The 15839-nt window shown below is 46.8% G+C and overlaps 1 long non-coding RNA gene across 1 annotated transcript; it reads right to left on the bottom strand.

The window, feature by feature from the left end:
* Positions 1–154: 154 nt before the first annotated feature.
* On the bottom strand, positions 155–15839 carry LOC145541254 (uncharacterized). Its single transcript, XR_014078899.1, has 4 exons — positions 14074–15839; positions 10686–11854; positions 8675–8900; positions 155–1307 (listed from the first exon to the last, which is right to left on the bottom strand). It is a non-coding gene; the product is annotated as an uncharacterized LOC145541254 (long non-coding RNA).

Here is a 15839-nt window from a genome sequence, read left to right as displayed (position 1 = left end):
GCAGAAGTACTGGAGTGGGTTTCCCTATCCTTCTTTAGGGAACCTTCCCGACTGAGAGATCGAATTTGTGTCTCCTGCATTGCAGTGGGATTCTTTACACACTGAGCCACCTGGGAAGTCCCAAAGATACAAAGTACAAAAGATACAACAGGGCTGCTAACTGCAACATAATTTATAACAGAAAAGCTGGAATGGTCCATAGGTATGGATGCAAGTACTTAATAAACCATTGACCCTCTACATAGGGGTTCTTGCATCTGTAATAAAGGTGCAGACACCTATGCATGCTGTCACGGGGTTGCCTCCAGGATGGTGTCCAGGGCACAGCATTAAGGTGGCCAAGCAGGAGAAAAGGGTACCCAGACTGTGGGGGTTACTGCATGTTGCACATATTTCTCTGGACTAGAAATCTGTGAAGATGGTGGCAGCAGTGGGACTTCGGTCTCCTGGACCCCTCATAAAACAGAGGGAGGCACAGCAGCCCAGCAACAGTCAGCTGGCCAACACTGCCCCCAAGGCTCCATGACAAGCAGGTAGTGACAACCTCCTGCCTTGCTTCCTGAGGTCAGCATGTGTGTGGAGGGACCGAATTCGCCCTCCCACCAGAGACAGCTAAAAACTGGGCCACACCAGGCAGTGCAGGCCGTGACCCGAGAAATAGATGAATGGAGCAAGCCACAGTTCGGAGGCCAAGGGGCCGAGGCTGCAGGGAGAGCACAGGAGGGCCTTTCAGAGGGGCGCTGCAGGGCTGGGAGGAGAGCCTGAGTTCTGGGCTGAGCCCTGAGAGGGGTGTACATGGAGGAAGCTGTCTGGGGCTGCAAAGAAGCTCTGAGAGGTGCCAAGACAGATGTTCTGGGAGGTCATGATGGGAGGGCATGTCCCACCAGCCCAGGAGCCCTCGTGGGCCAGGCCCCAGGCCCGATGACCTAACCCTCAGCAGGTAGGCAGCCCCCACCAGCCTACAGTGGAGAAGCGTGGAGGGAACAACAGGGTGTCCGGAGTCTGACCTTGCCCAGGACAAAGCACAGGCAGGAAGCACTCCACAAGGACAGTGCCCTGGGTCGGGTCCAGCAGACTCACCAGAGAGCAGAGGAGAACGCTGGTCGCCGGGGCCGATGTACAGATGATGCCAAAGCCAGAACCAGGAAACAGACACTACGGTGGATTTTATACCCTATCCACGTACTCAAAGGCAGGGAGTGGCTGGGCACTCTTGGACATGAATCAGGAAATGACGGGGGCCACAGAAAGCAAAGGCACAGATCCCTGTGGACAGGAGCCAGGAGCCACATGTGGGCCACTGAGCACTGAAAAGAATAATAGCAGCAACGGGTTACAATACCAAACATGCTTAAACCATGGATACATGACGCTACTTAAAAACACAGCACGGCGGTAGCGTAGGGCCCTGAGGAACCAACTCATAATCTTCAAACCTGATGGATGATGGGAGAAAATCAGTTATCTTCCTGGCCTTGCATACAAACTGCATCTCAAGGTAACCAAACACCTGCTGAGGGATCAGTTTTCTTTGTGACTATCCCAGCTGATGAAGAAGTACGGTGTTAAAATACTATCATTTCACAGCCCTAATGGGAATGCCTCCACAAACTTCCATAGAACTGCATTCATTTCACATGCTAGCAAAGTAATGCTCAAAAGCCTTCAAGACTGGCTTCAATAGCACGTGAACCGAGAACTTCTAGATGTAAAACCTGGATTTAGAAGAGGAAGAGGAACCAGTGATCAAATTGCCAAAATCTGTTATATCACAGAAAAAGCAAGGGAATTCCAGAAAAATATCTACTTCTGCTTCATTGACTATGTCGTGCTGTGCTAAGCCACTTCAGTCCTGTGCGACCCTATGAACTGTAGCCTGCCAGGCTCCTCTGTCCATGAGATTCTCCAGGCAAGAATACTAGAGTGGATTGCCATTCCCTTCTCCAGGGTATCTTTCTGACCCAGGGATCGAACCGGTGTGTCTTATGTCTAACCTGCAATACAGGAGACAGAGATTCGATCTCTGAGTTGGGAAGATTTCCTGGCGAAGGATAGGGAAACCCACTCCAGTATTTTTGCCTGGGAAAACCCACGGACAGAGAAGCCTGGCAGGTTACAGTCCATAGGGTCACAAAGTTATGACCAAACTAGACAGCATATTAAAAAGCAGAGACATTACTTTGCCAAGAAAGGTCCGTCTAGTCAAGGCTGTGGTTTTTCCAGTAGTCATGTATGGATGTGAGAGTTGGACTGTAAAGAAAGCTGAGTGCTGAAGAATTGATGTGTTTGAACTGTGGTGTTGGAGAAGACTCTTGAGGGCCCCTTGGGCTGAAAGGAGATCCAACCAGTCCATCCTAAAGGAAATCAGTCCTGAATATTCATTGGAAGTTCAGTTCAGTCGCTCAGTCATGTCCGACTCTTTGCGACCCATTGAACCGCAACACACCAGGCCTCTCTGTCCATTACCAACTCCCTGAGTCCACCCAAACCCATGTCCATCGAGTCGGTGATGCCATCCAACCATCTCATCCTCTGTTGTCCCCTTCTCCTCCTGCCCCCAATCTTTTCCAGCATCAGGGTCTTTTCCAATGAGTCAGCTCTTCACATCAGGTGGCCAAAGTATTGGAGTTTCAGCTTCAACATCAGTCCTTCCAATGAACACCTAGGACTGATCTCCTTTAGGATGGACTGGTTGGATCTCCTTGCAGTCCAAGGGACTCTCAAGAGTCTTCTCCAACACCACAGTTCAAAAGCATCAATTCTTCGGCGCTCACCTTTCTTTATAGTCCAACTCTCATATCCATACATGACCACTGGAAAAACCATAGCCTTGACTAGACGGACCTTTGTTGGCAAAGTAATGTCTCTGCTTTTAAATATGCTATCTAGGTTGGTCATAACCTTCCTTCCAAGGAGTAAGCGTCTTTTAATTTCATGGCTGCAGTCACCATCTGCAGTGATTCTGGAGCCCAGAAAAATAAAGTCTGTCACTGTTTCCACTGTTTCCCCATCTATCTGCCATGAAGTGATGGGATCGGATGCCATGATCTTAGTTTTCTGAATGTTGAGCTTTAAGCCAACTTTTTCACTCTCCTCTTTCACTTTCATCAAGAGGCTCTTTAGTTCTTCTTCCCTTTCTGCCATAAGGTTGGTGTCATCTGCATATCTGAGGTGATTGATATTTCTCCCGGCAATCCTGATTCCAGCTTGTGCTTCATCCAGCCCAGCGTTTCTCACGATGTACTCTGCATATAAGTTAAATAAGCAGGGTGACAATATACAGCCTTGACGTACTCCTTTTCCTATTTGGAACCAGCCTGTTGTTCCGTGTCCAGTTCTAACTGTTGCTTCCTGACCTTCATACAGGTTTCTCAAGAGGCAGGTCAGGTGGTCTGGTATTCCCATCTCTTTCAGAATTTTCCACAGTTTATTGTGATCCACACAGTCAAAGGACTGATGCTAAAGCTGAAGCTCCAGTACTTTGGCCACCTGACGCGAAGAACTGACTCATCGGAGAATACTCTGATGCTGGGAGAGATTGAACACAGGAGGAGAAGGGGACGACAGAGGATTAGATGGTTAGATAGCATCAGACTCTATGGACATGAGTTTGAGCAAGCTCTGGGAGTTGGTAATGGAGAGGGAATCCTGGCGTGCTGCAGTCTGTGGGGTCGCAGAATCGGACACAACTGAGCGACTGAACTGAACTGAAGACAGTCAAAGATTTTGGGCTTCCCAGGTGGCACTAGTGGTAAAGAACCCACCTGCCAATGCTGTTCAGTTCAATTGCTCAGTCATGTCCCACTCTTTGTGACCCCATGGACTGCATCATGCCAGGCCTCCTTGTCTATTACCAACTCCCAGAGTTTACCCAAACTCATGTCCATTGAGTTGGTGATGCCATCCAGCCATCTCATCCTCTGTCATCCCCTTCTCCTCCTGCCCTCGCTCTTTCCCAGCATCAGAGTCTTTTCAAATGAGTCAGCTCTTCGCATCAGGTGGCCAAAATGTTGGAGCTTCAGCTTCAACATCAGTCCTTCCAATGAATATTCAGGACTGATTTCCTTTTAGGATGGACTGGTTGGACCTCCTTGAAGTCCAAGGGACTCTCAAGAGTCTTCTCCAACACCACAGCTCAAAAGCATCAATTCTTCGGCGCTCAGCTTTCTTTATGGTCCAACTCTCATATCCATACGTGACTACTGGAAAAACCATAGCTTTGACTTTACGGAACTTTGTTGGCAAAGTAATGTCTCTGCTTTTTAATATGCTGTCTAGATTGGTCATAGCTTTTCTTCCAAGGAGCAAGCATCTTTTAATTTCATGGCTGTGATCACCATCTGCAGTGATTTTGGAGCCCCCAAAATAGTTTCTCACTGTTTGCATTGTTTCCCCATCTATTTGCCATGAAGTGATAGGACCAGATGCCGTGATCTTAGTTTTCTGAATGTTGAGTTTTAAGCCAGCTTTTTCACTCTTCTCTCTCACTTTAATCAAAAGGCTCTTCAGTTCCTCTTCACTTTCTGCCATAAGGGTGATGTCATCTACATATTTGAGGTTATTGATACTTCTCCCAGCAATCTTGTTTGCAGGTTGTGCTTCATCCAGCCCAGCATTTTGCATGATGTACTCTGCATAGAAGTTAAATAAGTAGGGTGACATATACAGGCTTGACGTACTCCTTTCCCAATTTGAAACCAGTCCATTGTTCCATGTCTGGATCACAACAAACTGTGGAAAATTCTTAAATAAATTGGAATACTAGACCACCTTACCTGCCTCCTGAAAAACTTGTATGCAGTTCAGGAAGCAACAGTTAGAACTGGATGGATGATACCATTCTAATGTTAGAAAGTGAGGAGGAACTAAAGAGCCTCTTGATGAGGGTGAAAGAGGAGAGTGAAAAAGCTGGTTTAAAACTCAACAATCAAAGAACTAAGATCATGGCATCTGGTCCCATTGCTTCATGGCAAATAGATGGAAGAAAAAGTGGAAACAGTAACAGATTTTATATTTGTGGACTCCAAAATGGACAGTGATTGGAGGCACAAAATTAAATGATGCTTGCTCCTTGGAAGAAGAGCTATGACAAACCTAGACAGCATATTAAAAAGCAGAGATATCACTGTGCTGACAAAGGTCCATACAGTCAAAGCTATGGTTTTTCCAGTGGTCATGTATGGATGTGAGAATTGGACCATAAAGAAGGCTGAGCGCCAAAGAATTGATGCGTTTAAACTGTGGTGCTGGAGAAGACTCTTGAGAGTCCCTTGGACTGCAAGGAGATCCAACCAGTCCATCCTAAAGGAAATCAGTCCTGAATATTCACTGGAAGGACTGATGCTGAAGCTGAAGCTCCAATACTTTGGCCACATTATGTGAATAACTGACTCACTGGAAAAAACCCTGATGCTGGAAAAGATTGAGGACAGGAGGAGAAGGGGCAACAGAGGATGAGATGGTTGAATGGCGGCATTGACTCAATGGACATGCTTTTGAGCAAACTCCAGGAAATAATGAAGGACAGGGAAGCCTGACGTGCTGCAGCCCATGGGGTCACAGAGAGTCTGACCTGACTTAGTGATTGAACAACAACAGCAGTGGGAATGCCAACCTAAAAGAGAGATGGCCAGACATCCGTGCCTCCTGCTCAAACGCAGTGTCGCCTAAAAATCCCAACCTGAATCCAGCTGCAGCGGGTGCTCTGTGCCTCACCCCACACCCGTGTGTCCACTGCTGACCACCCCCCGTGAGCACCCTCCAGGGGGCGGCACAATCTGTGCAGAGTCTGTCCCAGGTCATCTCCAGCAAGGGGGAGAGGAGCCCCGCGAGCGCCTGAGAGGGAGCCAGGCCCCCAGTGGTGGGCGGTCATTGGGGCTGTACCTCTGGGAGCCGGACTTTGAAATGGGCAAAAGACCTGAACAAACACCTCACCAAGTGACTTAGCGATGGCAAACAAGCACGTGAGAAGATAGACCCCGTCATACATCATCAGGGAAATGTGAGCCAAAGCAACATTCTGGCACCACTGCACGCCTAGGAGAACGGCCAAACCCAGAGCGCTGACGCCACCCGGCGCCGGTGAGCACGTGGACTGGGAGCTCTCATCACTGCTGGGGAGTGCAACATGGTGCAGTCATGCTGGAAGATATTGTGACAATTTCTTAGAAAATAAAGATTTTCTTACCATTAGATTCAATAGTCATGCTCCTTGGTATTTACCCAAAGGAGTTGAAAATTGCACAGAAATGTTTATAGCAGTTTTAATGATAGTTGCCCAAACTGGCACCCCACTCCAGTACTCTTGCCTGGAAAATCCCATGGACGGAGGAGCCTGGTAGGCTACAGTCCATGGGGTCGCTAAGAGTCGGACACGACTGAGCGACTTCACTTTCACTTTTCCCTTTCATGCACTGGAGAAGGAAATGGCAACCCACTCCAGTATTCTTGCCTGGAGAATCCTAGGGACGGCGGAGCCTGGTGGGCTGCCGTCTATGGGGTCGCACAGAGTCGGACACGACTGAAGCGACTTAGCAGCAGCCCAAACTGGAAGCAAGCAAAATGTCTTCAGTAAATGTATAAACTGTGGTCCATCCAGACAATGGAATATTACTCAGCATTATAAAGAAATGAGTTATCAAGCCATAAAAAAAAATGCAGATTCTTTACCCTCTGAGCCACCCTGAAAAGACATGGAGAAACCTTAAATGTGTATTTCTAAGTAAAAGATGCCAGTGGGAAAGGCTACATACTATATGATTACAACTTGATGACATTCTGGAAAAGGCAAAACTGTGGAGAGAAAGGATGAGTGGTTGCCAGGGGTCTGGGTGGGGAGGGGTGAGCAGGCGGCTCACAGATGACCTTCGGGGGTGAGACAGCTCTGTGTGAGACTATGATGGTGGGCACACGTCATCACACACTTGTCAGACCCGCAGAATGCACAGCTGTGTCAACTCTGAACTTATGTAGTATTGATGCATACCAGTACACACCAATGTATCAATTTGGTTCAGCAATTATAACGAACATACCGATGTTAATAATTGGGGGCTGGAAGACACGGGACATGTGGGAACTCTGTATTTTGTGACCAGTTTTTCTGTGAACCTAAGTCTGCTCTAAAAAGTATAGTGTGTTAATTAAAAAGCACATTACTAATCAATGTAATGAAAGAGTATGATACTTATATTCTGAAAACTAGGAAACATTTTTGAAGGAAATTGAAGAAGACCTGAACGAACGGGGAGACATCCATGTTCAGGGATCAGAAACAAAGCCGTTAAGATGTGAATGTTCTCACAGCTAATCTACAACCCATATCAAAACCCAGATGGCTTCCTCGCAGATATTGATAATGTGATCCTAAAATGTGTGTGGAAATTCACAAGACCCAGAATAGCCGAAACAATCTTGAAAAAGAAGAACAAAGTTGGAGTACTCCTATTTCCTGATTTCAAAATTTACTACAAAGCTACAGTAATCAAGACAGTACTGGCGTAAGGACAGAAACCCAGATCAATGGACTAGAACTGAGAGTCCAAAAATGAGCCGTCACGTTTATGATCAACTGGTTTTCAAAAAGGATGCCAAGACAAGTCAATGGAGAAAGCATAGTCTTTTCAAGAAATGGCGCTGGGAAAACTGAATATTCACATGCAAAAGAATGAAATTGGACTGCTACCACATATGTATGTAAAAAATTAACTCAAAGGCACCAAAGGCCTAAATGTGAGAGCTCAAACTTTTAAACTCTTAGAAGAAAGCATGGGTATAACCCTTGAATTAGGCAATGGTTTCTTAGACAGGATACAGGCACAAACAACACGAGGAAGAATGGATAAGTTGAACATCATAAAATGAAAGACATGTGTTTCAAAGGACACCATCAGGGAAGTGAAGAGAAACTCAAATTTTTGCAAATCATAATCTGATCAGAGATTTGTATCTAGAACATAAACAATATGTAAGAGGACTCCCCTGGTGGTACAGTGGATAAGAATCTGCCTGCCAACGCGGGGACACAGGTAGATACCTGGTCTGGGAAGATCCCACATGCCATAGGGAACTGATCCCGTATGCCTCAACCACTGAGCCAACCTGCCACAACCCTAAAGCCCACACACTCATCTGTTTCCTTCCTGTGCTCCGCAACAAGAAAAGCCACCACAATGAGAAGCCCACACACCGCGATGAAGAGCAGGCCCTGCTCCCTGCAACTATAGAAAGCCTGCATAGGAGAAGGAAATGGCAACCCACTCCAGTGTTCCTGCCTGGAGAATCCCAGGGACGGCGGAGCCTGGTGGGCTGCCGTCTATGAGGTCGCACAGAGTCGGACACGACTGAAGCGACTTAGCAGCAGCAGCATATAGCACCAAAGACCCAGCACAACCACAAATAAATAAATAAATAACAAAAAACTTCCTCAAAAAAAGAATATGTAAGAATACAAACAATGCAGAAGCACTTATAACTCAACAATAAAAAGACAGTCAATTAAAAAAGTGAACAAATTATCTGAATAAATATTTCTCTAGAGAAGATACACAGTTGGCCAATGAGTACATGTAAAGATGCTCATCGTCAGCCTCTAGGGAAACGCAAACCAAAACCACAGACGCCGCTTCTCAGCCGCCAGAATGGCTAGAGTCAGAGGGACAGGAGAGGGACTTACCTGGCGGCCCGGTGGTTAAGACTCCATGCTTCCACCGTAGGAAGGGGAGAGGTTTGATCCCTAGTCCGGGAACTAAGAGCCCACACACACACTGCGTGGTGAGGCCGAAAAGAGAAGGACAGGCAAAAACAAGTGCTGCCAAGGACGTACAGAAATTGGGATCCTCAGGCACTGTTGATGGGAATGTAAAATGGTGCAGCCACTTTGGAAAACAGTCAGGCAGATCCTGGAAAAATTAAATGTGAAGTTAGCATATGACCCAGCAGTTCAACACCTAGGTACAGACCCAAGAGAAATGAAAACAAATGTCTGCCCCAAACTGGCATATAAGTGTCTATTATTGATAAAAGTCTCAAGGTGGAAACAGTCCAATTCCATCAGCTGATGGATGGATAATGTGGTAAATCCATATAATGAATGACATATTATTTGACAATAAAAAGAAAGGAAGGGCTAACATGCAGAAACATAGAACCTTGGAAACATTACTCTCAGTGAAGAGGGCGGTCACAGAAGACATTTGCTGTCGTTGTTCAGTTGCTCAGTCGTGTCCGACTCTCTGCGACCCCATGGACTGTACTCTACCAGGCTCCTCTGTCCATGGGATTTTCCAGGCAAGAGTACTGGAGTGGGTTGCCATTTCCTTCTCCAGTAGATCTTCATGACCCAGGGATTGAACCTGGGTCTCCCTTATTATAGGCAGACGCTTTACCGTCTGAGCCACCAGGGAACTTGTTGACATTTCTCCTGGCAATCTGGATTCCAGTCTGTGATTCATCCAGCCTGGGGTATTTTGCATGATGTACTCTGCATGTAATTTAGATAAGCAGGGTGGCAATATACAGCCTTGTCATACTCCCTTCCCGATTTTGAACCAGTCAGTTGTCCCATGTCTGGTTCTAACTGTTGCTTCTTGGCCTGAATACAGGTTTCTCAGAAAGCAGGTAAGGTGGTCTGGTACTCCCATCTCTTTAAGAATTTTCTACAGTTTGTTGTGATCCACACAGTCAAAGGCTTTAGCACAACCAGTGAAGCAGAAATAGATGTTTTTATGGAATTCCCTTGCTTTCTCTATGATCCAACGGATGTTGTCAATTTGATCTCTGGTTCCTCTGCCTTTTCTAAATCCAGCTTCTATATCTGGAAGTTCTTGGTTCAAGTACTGCTGAAGTCTAGCTTGAGAGATTTGGGGCATGTCCTTGCTAGCATGTGAAGTAAACACAATTGGGCAGTTTGAGTATTCTTTGGCATTGCCCTTCTTTGGGATTGTAATGAAAACTGACCTTTTCCAGTCCTGTGGCCACTACTGAGTTTTCCAAATTTGTTGACATACTGAATGCAGCACTTTAACAGCATCATCTTTTAGAATTTGAAATAACTCAGCCGGAATTTCATTGCCTCCTGTAGCTTTGCTTGTCGTAACGCTTGCTGAGGCTTACTTGTCTTCATGTTACAGGATGTCTGGCTCTAGACGAGTGACCACAACATCGTGGTCATCCAGATCATGAAGACTTTTGTTATATAGCTCTTCTGTGTATCTTGCCACTGTTTCTTAATCTTTTCTGCTTCTGTTAGGTCCTTACCATTTCTGTCCTTTATTGCGCCCATCCTTGCTTGGAATGTTCCCTTGATATGTCCAATTTTCTTGAATATCTCTCTAGTCTTTCCTATTCTATTATTTTCCTCTATTTCTTTGCATTATTCATTTAAGAAGGCCTTCTTATGTCTCCTTGCTATTTTCTGGACTCTGCATTCAGTCGGGTGTATCTTTCCCTTTCCCCCTTGCCTTTCACTTCTCTTCTTTCCTCAACTATTTGTCAAACCTCCCCAGACAATCACTTTGCCTTCTTGCATTTCTTTCTCTTTGCAATGGTTTTGTTCACTGCCTCCTGTACAATGTTAACAAACCTCCATCCATAGTTCTTCCAGCATTTTGTCTACTAGTTCTAATCCCTTGAATCTATTCATCACCTCCACCATATAATCGTAAGAGATTTGATTTAGCTCATACCTGAATGGCCTAGTGGTTCTCCCTACTTTCTTCAATTTAAGTCTGAATTTGGCAATAAGGAGTTCATGATCTGAGCCACAGTCAGCTCCCGGTCTTGTTTTTGCTGACTGTATAGAGCTTCTCCATCTTTGGCTGCAAAGAATATAATCAATCTGATTTTGGTGTTGACCATCTGGTGATGTCCACGTGAGGGTCGTTGGAAGGTGTCTGCTATGACCAGTGCGTTCTCTTGACAAAACTCTGTTAACCTTTGCCCCGCTTTGTTTTGTACTCCAAGGGCAAACTTGACTGTTACTCCAGGTATCTCTTGACTTCCTACTTTTTGCATTCCAGTCCCCTGTGATGAAAAGCACATCTTTTTTTGGTGTTAATTCTAGAAGGTGTTGTAGAGCTTCATAGAACTTCAACTTCTTCAGCTTCTTCAACTTCAGCTTCTTCGGCGTTACTGATTGGGGTGTACACTTGGATTACTGTAACGTTGAGTGGTTTGCCTTGGAAACAAGCAGAGATCGTTCTGTCGTTTTTGATGTTGCACCAACTACTGCATTTCAGACTCTTTTGTTGACTATGAGGGCTACTCCATTTCTTCTAAGGGATCCTTGCCCACAGTAGTAGATATAATGGTCATCTGAATTAAATTAGCCTATTCCCATCCATTTTAGTTAATGGATTCCTAAGATGTTGGTGTTCACTTTTGCCTTTTCCTGCTTGACCACGTCCAATTTACCTTGATTGATGGACCTAACATTCCAGGTTCCTATGCAATATTGTTCTTTACAGCATCAGACTGTACTTTCACCACCAGACACATCCACAGCTGAGCATCATTTCCACTTTGGCCCAACCTCTTCGCTCCTTCTGAAGCTGTTAGTAGCTGCCCTCCGCTCTTCTCCAGTAGCATATTGGACACCTTCTGACCCGGGGCGCTCATCTTTCCGTGTCGTATCTTTTTGCCTTTTCATGCTGTTCTTGGGTTTCTTACGGCAAGAATACTGGAATGGCTTGCCATTCCCTCCCCCAGTGGACCATGTTTTGTCCGAACTCTCCACCGTGACCCGTCTGTCTTGGGTGGGCCTGCACAGCATGGCTCAGAGCTTCTTCAGTTACACAAGCCCCTTCACCGTGACAGGAGTATTGACATGGGGGTTATATCTCAATACAGCTGTTATCTAAAAAGAGGATTACAAAAGAAAGTACTAAATATTTAGAACTGATAGAAATTAAAGTGCTACATGTTTATCTCCATGAATATGCACACATATTTACATAAATGTCCCTCTCACACAATACACAAAACAGTTATATATCCATCTCAGAAACACATATGAAAGGTTAGATACCCTCTCCCACCATGCATATAAAAAATGAGATCTTTATCTCATATGAGTGTGCGTTAGTCACTCAGTCGTGTCCGACTCTTTGCGACCCCATGGACTGCAGCCCACCAGGCTCCTCTGTCCATGGGATTTCCCAGGCAAGAATTCTGGAGTGGGTTGCCATTTCCTTCTCCATCTTTATTTCATATCATATACAAAATATTAAATATTCAATTACAGCACACACTCAAAAAAATACCATTTCCAATGTACCAGAAAATTTGATAACTGTCTCATACCATACACAAAACATCATGCCATACAACGGACAGAAAAATGAGAATGAATTTCAGTCATATAGAGAAAAAAGTTAGACATCCACCTCACACTTTAAGCGAATAAATTAGTCACTCACACACACACACGGACAACCCATACTTTTCCAGCTCAGAACACCATGCTAAAATATTCATCACGCCATATCCACACTAAGAAAATTAGATTTCCATCTATAAGTATTTTTAAAAAATAGGTCCTAGGAGCTCTCCATGATCATCTCCTGTTTCTGTTTCTGCATGGTCCAGGCACTCCGAGCAAGGCCATTTACAGCCAAGTCAGGAAGGCCCATCTCAGAGACATTCCAGGGTAGACAGGAATGTCCCCTCCAGGGGAAGTTCTGCTTACATCCCAGAGCAAATGAACATTTCTCTCTGTCTAGAAGGCAGGATGGGAGGTCCCCAAGCAGTCCCATATGAGATCAGAGTTCCTAATTTCAAGGTTCTTCTGAAACACACCTCTGCGTGCTGGTGGGGAGGAGCTGGAGGAGCTGGTCTGGGCATTACCACTGCTGCAAGGAACTAACACTCTTTGCCTCTGACCCGGGTGTTGCTCCCACAGACGGGAGACTGTACTGGGTCACCCTGTTAGCTGCAGGGAGAGCTGTCTCAGACCCTTCACCGTTTCTGATCTAACTGTTCATTTTACATCAAAGAATGAGATGCCCATTTTTTCCATTCAGGCAGAAAAATTAAGTAACCCTTTTACGTACTATATACACAGAAAAGACAAACCCATCTCACACCTCGCATACCTTAGTAGCTGCTAACCACACAGCCTGACATAACACAGCGTGCACACACACTGGGTACCATCTCATACCAGACACACGGACGAGATGGCATCCGGCCATGCACGGCATCACTTACCTACTTCCCTCTCTCCCTCCCTCTCTTCCTCTGCCCGCTCCAACAGGATATGACCTCACACCGTGCATACACAAAAAGTTGCCCATCTTGTACAGATACATACAAAAGTGAGAAAACCAGCTCCTACTTCTTCCACAGCCTGAACGGTTCTGAGAAGCGCAGGTGGGGGGCCCCAGGGTTCTCTGTGGGAAGGGCTGGCAAGCTGAGTCCCAGATGCTTTTGCCAGGACTTTGGGGTGTATGTGACCCTGTGCTAACCTCCCCCAGCTACACTGGAGAGAGACCGGGGAAAGGTGGGGATGGGCCCTGAGGGCTTCTTTCTGGGCAGTCAGAGCCTTTCTGCATTTAAGTAAATAAGCTCATGTTCCAGGGCAGTTTTGTCAAGAGTTCTCAGCAGACAGACCCCTGCTTGGCCTCCCATACGGAAGAAGTTCACTGTCCTTTTGAGGAGCTGGAGAATCCGGATTCTGATTTGCTTACTCAGTCCCTGCCAGGGTGGTACCGAGGTGTGTAGTATTAGGGTGTGTGTACAGCAGGGGCTCAGACTCCAGGAGAGGGGACCCTGTGCTTCAGGACCAGATGGTCTGGCGGGTCCTGCCACATCGGTGAGCTCGTCAGCCCCCTTGGAGAACCTGCCGGGCAGGCTAGGGCCTGGAGACGCAGGGGCTGCCGTGGAGGGTGGAGGACACAGGCAGGAAAGGCACCCACCCCCACCCCCTGCCCTCAGTCACAGCCACCTGCTGGCCCCATGCCCTCCAGGGCTTTGGGTGTGGACAGACTGGTTCCTGCCCTCGCATAGCTGGCAGTCTCCTGAGGGGAGAGGATAAAAACCAAGTACACACCAAACAAACAAGATGGGGCAACTCACTGTGCGACGGAGATCTCTTCCCTGGTATTATTATGCTGCCTTTGCTCCAGTCTTGGCAGAGACCCCCTTCAGTTGCCTAATTATGAGCAAGAGACAGTTTAAGAAAGACATGTTGGCCTGGAGAAGCTCCAGTGAATGGTTGTGCGGGATGCTGATAGGAGTCTGTCTTTGATTCAGAAAAAAGAGAAAAAGAAATAGAAACTCAGTTTCGATCATAATTCTGTGTCGAATGTTATTTTAAAGAAGCATTTCTGGATGATTTTCAGAAGCAGCACACAAGGCAGGTTTCTGTGGAGACCAAAGGGTGCGTGTTTCCGAGACGTGACGGCTCCAGAGCTGTGCACCAGGGCTCCAGGCACAGAGAGGCACGCGGCGCACCAGGGCTCCAGGCACAGAGAGGCACGCGGCGCACCAGGGCTCCAGGCACAGAGAGGCACGCGGCGCACCAGGGCTCCAGGCACAGAGAGGCACGCGTGTGCACCAGGGTTCGCGGTGCACCAGGGTTCCAGGCACAGAGAGGCACGTGTGTGCACCAGGGTTCCAGGCACAGAGAGGCACGCGGCGCACCAGGGCTCCAGGCACAGAGAGGCACGCGGCGCACCAGGGCTCCAGGCACAGAGAGGCACGCGTGTGCACCAGGGCTCCAGGCACAGAGAGGCACGCGTGTGCACCAGGGCTCCAGGCACAGAGAGGCACGCGTGTGCACCAGGGCTCCAGGCACAGAGAGGCACGCGTGTGCACCAGGGCTCCAGGCACAGAGAGGCACGCGTGTGCACCAGGGCTCCAGGCACAGAGAGGCACGCGTGTGCACCAGGGTTCCAGGCACAGAGAGGCACGCGTGTGCACCAGGGTTCCAGGCACAGAGAGGCACGCGTGTGCACCAGGGTTCCAGGCACAGAGAGGCATGCGTGTGCACCAGGGTTCCAGGCACAGAGAGGCACGCGGTGCACCAGGGCTCCAGGCACAGAGAGGCACGCGTGTGCATGCTGCTGCAGCGTGGGTCAAACTGAACAGCGGAGGTGCTTACCCTAAGAAACTTGTCCAGAATTTAAACAAACTCTCTCATTAAATGTGAGTAAAGAAAGTCATTGTTTCCAGATGAATGTACTTTCCACATTATACAAGTTTTTAAAAGTTAAGCTTCTTATTTTGAGGTAATTATAGATTCAAATGCAGTTGTAAGAAACAATACCAAGGTTCCTTTTACACTCTGCCCAGTTTCCCCCCAATCTAACTTCTTGCAAAACAGATGTCCACAATTACAGCCGTAACACAGATGCGAATACAATCCATGATCTTTTTCTCCAGTTTCACCCGCATTCATTATGTGTGTGTGCCTGACATGAGTGTATCCATGCCACAGTCAATATACACATGTACTTTTATGTCTTTTGTCCATATTCTAACTGCACTTTTTTTTTCTGTTGAGTTTTGAGGGCTCTTTATATATTCTAGATACCAGTCTTTTGTTGGGTACATGGTTTGCAAATATTTTCCCCATCTATGTCTACAAAAAAATCTTGGATGGGAATTGCACTAAGCCTACAGATCAATCTGAAAACATTTGACATATTTACCATGCTGTGTCTTCTGATCCATGAACATAGTATATACCTCCATTTTTTCAGGTCTTCATTGGTTTCTTTCCTTACTGTTGCATAATTTTTAGCATACAGATCCTCTGTACACTTTGCTAAGCTTACACCAAAGTATTTACTTTTCTTTGATGTAACTGCAGCAAGGGGCAGCTGTGCGGTGCTGGAGCG

Source organism: Giraffa tippelskirchi, chromosome 1, assembly GCF_054371585.1.
Source record: "Giraffa tippelskirchi isolate mGirTip1 chromosome 1, T2T-mGirTip1v1.2.pri, whole genome shotgun sequence".
NCBI classification, from domain to species: domain Eukaryota; kingdom Metazoa; phylum Chordata; class Mammalia; order Artiodactyla; family Giraffidae; genus Giraffa; species Giraffa tippelskirchi.
Note: the sequence above shows the minus strand (reverse complement) of the source record. Positions and strands in the feature narration are given on the sequence as shown.